Below are 10255 nucleotides of genomic sequence, written 5' to 3' on the forward strand. Positions count from 1 at the left end.
ATTTTTAACAGAGACAGAGTTTTGCCATGTTGGCCAGGCTGGTCTCGAACTCCTGGCCTCAAGCGATTCACCCGCCCCAGCCTCCCAAAATGCTGGGATTACAGGCGTGAGCCACGTTGCTCAGTCTAGAATTACTTTAAAATACTTCAACTAAATAAATCAAATGAAGCAAATAGGACAAAATGAAGACAATTGTTAATTTCTAGCTAATGTGCATACAGATGTCCATTATATTCCTCTCTTTGCTTTTCTATATGGTTAAAATTGCTATAGTAGAAAGAAAAATATTAAGAAAAAAATGACAAATTAGTCTGTTGTTCTAAAGAGAAAAGTCAGCTGTGCAAATCAATTCCTAAGACTTTTGTAAAAATTTAAATATCTGTAGTTTAGATTGACATATCATAATGACAGGAAAATGGATTTATCAAGCTAAACATAAAAGCTGTATAACTTTTGGGAAAGTCTCCTTTCTTTTCAAAAAATAAAATCTATCTGAAAGGCAGAAATTTATGATAACCAAATTTAAAAAAATAGGCCACCCTTTTTTTTTTCTTAAGCTCCCATGATTGGAAAACAAATAGGCCTCTTAAATAGAAAAGAACTCTTCCTAATGACTGCTTGTTTGGTTTTGCATCACATTGGACTAAGCAATTAGCATCTATATCTGAATAAATAATAATTTAATTTGTACCTAAGATTATGGCCTGAAGCAATATACAGATATGTAGGATTTCTTTTCTTTATTTGGGTTCCAATAAGGTATAGAAATAGGATCCAGTAACATTTCTGAAACCCTAGGAAAAACAGTCTGAGAATATATAAAATGTAATAAGGAGAAATAGCAGATCATGCAACTAGAAAGTATGCTGGAGTCAATCACAGTTTACATGAGACGTGTCCCAGAATGCTTTTGCACAGCATTTTGAGGCAGATATTTTCATCACCACTCAGGTGAATAACTGCTGACAAGAGGGTGGTTATTTGCTGAGGAGGTCACCCTGCAGGAACCCAGTATTTGTTAGCACTCATTCTACCTGGAGTCCATTTGATTCCTATGTACCAACAAATATGACCACTACATGGACTTTAGATCTCTCCTTAGGATGACTTCTCAATATCAGGGTTGAGAACTGTACCAAGGATTTTAAAAAATGTGATTAAATATGTAGAATAGGCCGGGCGCGGTGGCTCAAGCCTGTAATCCCAGCACTTTGGGAGGCCGAGACGGGCGGATCACGAGGTCAGGAGATCGAGACCATCCTGGCTAACATGGTGAAACCCTGTCTCTACTAAAAAAAAAATACAAAAAAACTAGCCGGGCGACGTGGCAGGCGCCTGTAGTCCCAGCTACTCGGGAGGCTGAGGCAGGAGAATGGCGTAAACCCGGGAGGCGGAGCTTGCAGTGAGCTGAGACCCGGCCACTGCACTCCAGCCTGGGCGGCAGAGCGAGACTCCGTCTCAAAAAAAAAAAAAAAAAAAATATGTAGAATATTATGTCTCTTATTATTGATAACAAAAGGAGTCCTTTTAATTAGGGATCAGCACTTTGACTAGCATAAGAAATTGTAGCAAATTGACCGGGCGTGGTGGCTCAAGCCTGTAATCCCAGCACTTTGGGAGGCTGAGGTGGGCAGATCATGAGGTCAGGAGTTCGAGACCAACCTGGCCAACATAGTGAAACCCTACCTCCATTAAAAATACAAAAATTGACCGGGCATGGGGCAGGCGCCTGTAGTTCCAGCTACTCAGGAGGCTGAGGCAGGAGAATTACTTGAACCTGGGAGGTGGATGTTTCAGTGAGCTGAGATTGTGCCACTGTACTCCAGCCTAGGCGACACAGTGAGACTCTATCTCAAAAAAAAAAAAATTGTAGCAAATTAAATATACTATAAACTTTATTATCTTTATTGTCCTCTCAAATGAAATTAGCTCAGAAAAAGGCTATATACATACACATACATATATACACACACACGTAGACATATATACATATATACACACACACGCACACACAGGTTTTCGTCCACAGTTCCTGGCTAATAGCTTCCATAGATCTTGTTGTAATATTGGGGTGCATTAGGCCTTAGAAGCAGGCCTCAGGAAGCAGAATGTTTCTCTCTGAGCTTCTTTTGCCCTCCTTTCACCTGCTCAAGGCAGGACTTTAATCTTCCCCTGCATTTCTGATTGTGGGTCATAAGACCCATTTCAGAAGGGGTTCTGTCCCACACCCTGGAGGAAGGAATACTGCTCAGAGAGGCCAAGAAGAATCCAAACAGATAGGCCTTGCTGGGTTTCCCCATTTGGTGTATTAGCGTTAAACCATACTCTTTTTGTCCAATCACATTTCTACATGATGGCCAGTCATGCCTATCCAATGTAATCTTCATAAAAGGCCCAAGAGGACAGGATTCAGAGAGCTTGGGCATAGCTGAATGCTTGGAAGCTTACAGGAAGGTGAAGAAGAGCTCATCCATGTGCCGGGAGGGTGGCACTCCTCAACTCCAGGGGACCAGAAGTGCCTGTGCTTGGGATATTTCTAGACCTCACCCTATGTTATCTCTCCATCTGGCTATTTATTTGTATCCTTTAAAGTATCCTTTATAATAAACAGGGAAATCTAAGTGCTGCCTTGAGTTCTGTGAGCTCCTCTAGCAAATTAATCAAACCCAAAGAGGGGCTGTGGAAACTCCACCTTGAAGCCAGTGGGTCAGAAGTTCTAGAAGCCTGGAATTGTGACTGTTAGGAAGGAGAGGCAGTCTTAAGGGACTGAGCTCTCAACCTGTGGTTTCTGAGACAGTCTCTAGGTAGACAAAGGTTTCAGAATGGAATTGAATTGGAGGACACCCAGCTGGTGTCTGTTGCAGAACTGATTGCTTGCACACATTTGGTTGCAGAAGTCTTCTGTGTTGATTGTGTATGAGAACAGAGGAAGAACAGTTTGTTTTTCCAGTATCACACAAAGAAATAAAGAGATATGTCTATTTTTATGGATGGTCATGCAAAAGTATGATTGGAACACAAAAGATATGATCTAATGGTAATAAACTGGAGAGTGTGAACTTAGCAAGGCCTGTTTGTTTAGTTTCTTTTTGGCATTCCTGTGTGACATTTCTTCCCTCCGGGTATAGGGCCAGACACCTGCCATATGAGAATCTCCAGGGAAGAAGGAAAGGAGAAGGTCAGAGAGTGACCTTCCTAAGTTTTATAGCCTGCTTCAAGGAAGAAAGGGTGAGGGAAATTCTAGTTTCTATGGCCTGCTTTAGTGGAGAAAGCAGAAAGAAGGTCAGAGTGACTTTCCCGCTTCTGCTGTTTTCTCATTTTCCAAGGTGCCATATTTTGGGGGTAGCATTTACTATGCCCCATCATTGACTAGGGTGACTTTAGAAATTGGATTTTTTTCCAGAGCGACAAAAACAAATTTTGGTTCTATTGTCTTCCTAAGTATACACAAATTTATAAGACTTTGTGTCTTGTTTTTCTTCTTCTTTTCTTCTCTCTCTCTCTCTTTTTTTTTTTTTTTTTAGGGAAATGCTCTCTTACCTAATCTCTCCATTTCTCCATTTGCCCCTGCCAGAGTGATCAACAGATTCTTGCTCAGATTGGAGGGTGTCCTAGGATGTGGAACTTTCAGTGCTAACACTGAAAAAATCTCCAGGCAAAGAATGAGTTAATCACCCTACTGTAGCAGCCAGACTGATCCTTTAAAATGGAAGTTACGGCTAAGCATGGTAGTTCAGGCCTGTAATCCCAGCACTTTGAGAGGTCAAGGTGGGAGGGTCACTTGGGTCCAGAAGTTCAAGAACAGCCTGGGCAACATTGGAGACCTCATCTCTACAAATAATAAAAAAAGTAGCCAGGCATGGTGGTGCACCTCTGTGGTCTCAGATACTCAGGGGGCTGAGGTGAGAGGATTGCTTGAACCCAGGGGGTCAAGGCTGCAGCAAGTCTTGATTGCACCATTGCACTCCAGTCTGGGCAACAGGGTAAGACCCTATCTGAAAAATAAAATAAATTTAAAAATAAATAAATAAAATGAAAGTTAGATCATGTTAGATTTTTGTTCCAATGGCTCCCCATCTCAAATGCTGGGGACCAGAACCTTGACCAGGTTCTATATGATCTGCCTCTTACCCCAGTGCTTTGATTTCATCTACTACTATTTTTCCCTTTGCTCAGTCCTGTTAGGCACTCTGGCCTCTTTCCGTTTTGTCTCAAACATACCAGTCACCCTTCTCCCTACAGGCTTCTGTTCTCTCTACCTGGTCTACTCTTCTTCCAGCTAACACGATTGATCCCTGACTTCCTTCAGGTCTTTGTTCAAATGTCATCTTCTTAGTAGCGGTAGTGCCTTCCTTGATATAAATAACATCACTCCCACCATCACTTGTAACCTCTTACTCTTGCTTTATTTTTTTCCAGAGTACTAATTACAACCTAACATATATTTGTTTAATTTTTAGGATATCTGACTCCCTCCACTAGACTGTAAGCTCCAAGTGAGCCAGGGCTTTGTGTATTTTGTTTACTGCTCTATAACCAATGCCTAGAACAGTATCTAGCTTTCAATGATATTTGTTGAATGATATACTAAATAAGACAGTGTGTCAAGGAGCAAGGGATGTGACTAAAAAAGAATGTGGGTTCTGAAGGAAAGGTGAGACTTTATTGACCTTCACTCTCTTGAGGATTTTTTTTTTCCACCTTATTCAAAGAGGTGGATCTTGAGAGTTGTTTAAAAAAGAAATTCAGAATCATAAAGATCAGTAATTGAAGGAACATAATAAAATTTTAAAAGCTTTGAAATTCCACAAGTATGGTTTATTATATTGCCTGATGTTATAAATAAATTTCCAAACTTATTTATGTTTATTTATATATTATATTGCCTGATGTTATCAATAAATTTCCAAATGTATTTATTATTTATTTGCCAATTTCCCAAAAGTGATCAGCAAAGCTGTGGAGTAGGAACACCATTTCAAGGAATTTGCATACATGTCTTCAGGAATAGCTAGGAAAGGGGATGTTGATGAGAGCATTCTACTTTACTACAACTTTGGGAGGAAAGGATACTCAAGAGATAATAATTTAAAATGGAGAGAGTTCTAAGACATATTAAAAGGGGGAAAGTAGTAGCTCAGAGTTGGAGTAGGAGGTGTTGAACATGTAGAAGGCCCAGTCTCTGGAGTCCTAGGTTCAACTTGGGGGTAGGCATTCAATGTGGTATCCATTTAGCCTTTGAAGCCTGTACTTTGCTGCCTTAGGGGGTTGGGGTCTCCTACTTTTCTCTTCTCCCCTCTAAATTGAAACCTACTCTTGGATCTCTATCATTGTTTTGTGGAGAGGTACTGTTTTATGTTTTAAACATGAACACATTCTTCTTGTAAAACATTGCAGATATTCAAAACCAAAAAACTCCTTCCTTAATTCCCTCAACCCTGCTCCTAGGAGTAACCTGTTAGCAGTTTGGTGTGTCTCTTTCCAGACTATTTTCTTTTCATTCACTTGCAAAGATGTGCACATACAGAATTATTCCATTTTGCCTTTTTTGTGGGGAGGAGGGAAATGTTACATAAATGTGAGCATATTACATGGTGTTATTCTTGGCTATTTTCACTTTACATGCATTGGAGATGTTTTCATGTCAGTATATGCAGATTTACTTCATTCTGTTTAACTACTGGGTAGTATCTCATAGAATGGTTGTATCATTTAAAAAATTTTGTGGGTACATAATAGGTATATATATTTATGGGGTACATGAGATATTTATTTATTTTTTTATTCGAGACTGAGTCTCACTCTGTCACCCAGGCTGGAGTGCAATGGCGCGATCTCAGCTCACTGCAACCTCCGCCTCCCAGGTTCAAGCGATTCTCCTGCCTCAGCCTCCCGAGTAGCTGGGATTACAGGCGTGCACCACCACGCCCTGCTAATTTTTGTATATTTTAGTAGAGACAGGGTTTCACCATGTTGGTCATGCTGGTCTTGAACTCCTGACCTTGTGATCCACCCGCTTCGGCCTCCCAAAGTGCTGAGATGACAGGCGTGAGCCACCACGCCCAGCACATGAGATGTTTTAATATAGATGTGCAATGTGAAAGAAACACACCCTGGAGAAAAGGGTACCATCCCCTGAAACCTTTAACCATGGACACTCTCAGTTATTTTAAAATGTACAATTAAGTCATTATTGACTATAGTCACCCTATTGTGCTATCAAATAGCAGGTTTTATTCTTTTTTTTTTTTAAAGATTTTTTGGTACCCATTAACCATCCCTACCCCCAAGGAATAGTTGTATCATGATTTAATGATCTTCTTTGAATAGACATGGGTGTTTCTAACTGTTTTGCTGTCATAACCAGTGCTACAAGGAACATCCTTCCTTGAACATGCCCCTTTGAGCACAATATTTCTCCAGGGTGGATAACCAAATGTGAACTTGCAAAGGAGATGCTTAATTTTTAAGTACAGACAAATGGCTGTTCTCAGTTCTTCATTTTGACTAAATTATAAATGAAATTTTTAAAGAGTGCTACCTTTCAGCAAAAGAAACTACTGTCAGAGTGAATAGGCAACCTACAAAATGGGAGAAAATTTTTGCAATCTACTCATCTGACAAAGGGCTAATATCCAGAACCTACAAAGAACTCAAACAAATTTACAAGAAAAAACAAACAACCTCATCAAAAAGTGGGCAAAGGATATGAACAAACACTTCTCAAAAGAAGACATTCATACAGCCAACAGACACATGAAAAAATGCTCATCATCACTGGCCGTCAGAGAAATGCAAATCAAAACCACAATGAGATACCATCTCACACCAGTTAGAATGGCAATCATTAAAAAGTCAAGAAACAACAGGTGCTGGAGAGGATGTGGAGAAATAGGAACACTTTAACACTGTTGATGGGATTGTAAACTAGTTCAACCATTGTGGAAAACAGTGTGGCGATTCCTCAAGGATCTAGAACTAGAAATACCATATGACCTAGCCATCCCATTACTGGGTATATACCCAAAGGATTATAAATCATGCTGCTATAAAGACACATGCACACGTATGTTCACTGCGGCACTATTCACAATAGCAAAGACTTGGAATCAACCCAAATGTCCATCAGTGACAGACTGGATTAAGAAAATGTGGCACATATACACCATGGAATACTATGCAGCCATAAAAAAGGATGAGTTCGTGTCCTTTGTAGGGACATGGATGCAGCTGGAAACCATCATTCTCAGCAAACTATCGCAAGAACAGAAAACCAAACACTGCATGTTCTCGCTCATAGGTGGGAATTGAACAATGAGAACACTTGGACACAGGAAGGGGAACATCACACACCGGGGCCTATTGTGAGGAGGGGGAAGGGAGGAGGGATGGCACTGGGAGTTATACCTGATGTAAATGTGAGTTGATGGGTGCTGATGAGTTGATGGGTGCAACACACCAACACGGCACATGTATACATATGTAACAAACCTGCACATTGTGCACATGTACCCTGGAACTTAAAGTATCTATAAAAAAAAGAGTGCTACCTTTTCCAAGAGTTTACTCACTGCAGCAGTGATAACATCTCTTTTTTCCTTTTTTTAAAATTTATTTTTTATTTCAATAGGTTTTTAGGGAGCAGATGGTATTTGGTTATATGAATAAGTTCTTTAGTGGTGATTTCTGAGATTTTAGTGCACCCATCACCCGAGCAGTGTATACTGTACTCAGTGTGTAGTCTTTTATCCCTCACCCCCACCACCCTTTCAGTGATAACACCCTTAAACGATAGTCGTTCAGTCCGTGTTCTCCAAAGGGTGAGCCTCAAATCTACCGGAAGTACCTGAGGGTGCTTATTAAAATACATATTCCTGAGTCCCACCCACTGATTTAGAATCTCTGAAGGTATGTCCCAGGAATCTACTTTTTTTTTTTGAGATAGGGTCTCATTCTGTTGCCCAGCTGGAGTGCAGTGGTGTAAACACAGCTCACTACAACCTCTACCTTCTGGGCTCATGCTCTCTCCCATCTCAGCCTACCTTAGTAGCTGGGACTACAGAGGCATCACCACTCTTGGCAATTTTTTATTTTTATTTTTTGTAGAGACAGTTGTTTTACCATACTGCCCAGGCTGCTCTCAAACTCTTGGGCTCAAGCGATCCTTCTGCCTCCATCTACCAAGTGTTGGGATTACAGATGTAACCTACTGCGCCTGGACCCAGGAATCTATCTACTTTTAAACAATTTCAGGCCGGGCGCGGTGGCTCAAGCCTGTAATCCCAGCACTTTGGGAGGTCGAGACGGGCGGATCACGAGGTCAGGAGATCGAGACCATCCTGGCTAACACAGTGAAACCCCGTCTCTACTAAAAATACAAAAACTAGCCGGGCGAGGTGGCGGGCGCCTGTAGTCCCAGCTCCTCTGGAGGCTGAGGCAGGAGAATGGCGTAAACCCGGGAGGCGGAGCTTGCAGTGAGCTGAGATCTGGCCACTGCACTCCAGTCCGGGCGACAGAGCAAGACTCCGCCTCAAAAAAAAAAAAAAAAAAAAAACAATTTCAAAGTTATTTTACAGAGCACAAATTTTTGATGTTACCAGCTGAAGAGAATTTCATAATGGATTGTTATGAGTATTAAAACCTGGAATATAGAATATCATAAAGAGGTGTTAGATATTTCATGGGAATTTGAAAATAATATTGTACTTTGTAAGGTTTTCTGAAATCATACAATAGGAGGCAGTGTAATGTGGTGGTTGAGTTTGGGCTCTCAAGTTGGATGGCTGCTGTCTCAGTTTGTTTTCTGTCGCTTATAACAGAATACCTGAAACTGGGTCACTTAATTATTAGTTTGTTTGTTTTTAATTAATTTGTTTTTTGGAGACAAAGTCTTGCTTTGTCTCCCAGGCTGGAGTATAGCAGCGCAATCTTGGCTCACTGCAACCTATACCTCCTTAGTTCAAGCGATTCTCCTGCCTCAGCCTCCCAAGTAGCTGGGATTACAGGTGTGCACCACCATGCCTGGCTAATTTTTTTGTATTTTTAGTAGAGATGGGGTTTCACCATGTTGGCGAAACTGGTCTCAAACTGCTGGCTTCAAGAAATCTGACCGCTTTGGCCTCCAAAAGTGCTGGGATTACAGGCGTGAGCCATCGCACCAGGCCTGGGTTATTTATTTAGTTATTTAGTTTTTGAGACAGGGCCTCACTCTGTCATTCAGGCTGGAGTGCAGTGGCACAGTCTTGGTTCACTGCAACCTCCACTTCCCAGGTTCAAGTGATCGATCCTCCTACCTCAGCTTCCTGAGTAACTGGGACTACAAGCCCATACCACCATACCCAGCTAATTTTTGTATTTTTAGTAGAGACAGGGTTTTGCCATGCTGGTTAGGCTGTGGGTAATTTATTTTAAAAAAAATTTATTTTTTGCAGTTATGGATGCTGTGAAGTCCAAGGTTAAGGGACTGCCTCTGGGTTGCATCTGAACTTCTTGCTGGAGGGGACTCCCTGTGATGTTCCAAGGCATGGCAGGAAATCACATGGCCAGGAGGCTGAGACTGCTAACAGGATATCCTTAAGTCTCTTTTCCTTTTCTTTAAAGCCACTAGTTCCCCTCCCATGATAACCTATTAATCCATGAATAGATTAATTTATTCATGAGGGCAGAGCCCTCATAATCCAGTCACCTCTTGAAGGCCCCACTTCTAATGAGGTTTAAGTTTCAGCCACTTTAGGGATTAAGTTTCAACGTGAACTTTGAAGGGGACATTCAAACCATAATAACTGGGATCTGAATCCTGACTTTACCACTTGCTAAACAGACAAATTTCTTAATCTCTATAACTCTGTTTCCTTTTTTTTTTTTTTTTGGTAAAATAGTTATAATGAAAGTGCTTACATTCTTGGGTTAATGTGAAGATTAAACAACGTAATGAATATAAAGTGCTTAGCATCATTCCTGGTTTATAGCAAACATTCAAGAAATGTTTTGACTCTAGAGGTTACAATAAATCAATTTTGAAACAACAAAGTAGCATTTGATGCTAAATGTTGGGAAATTTGGGGCAGGTAAACGCTAAAGTGGATAGGAATAGGTAATTTCTAGTAAGGTGGAAGCAGGGTGGATAGGATGAAATGATTAAAAAATGAGAACTACTATGAGTTAGAGTTGTATCATTTCTTCGTTTACTTTTAATTTTTATACTTCAAATATTTGCACATTACATGTATATTTGTATATATAACATATATTTGTA

The sequence above is a fragment of the Trachypithecus francoisi genome, unplaced genomic scaffold (assembly GCF_009764315.1).
Source record: "Trachypithecus francoisi isolate TF-2019V2 unplaced genomic scaffold, Tfra_2.0 Lachesis_group3, whole genome shotgun sequence".
NCBI lineage: Eukaryota > Metazoa > Chordata > Mammalia > Primates > Cercopithecidae > Trachypithecus > Trachypithecus francoisi.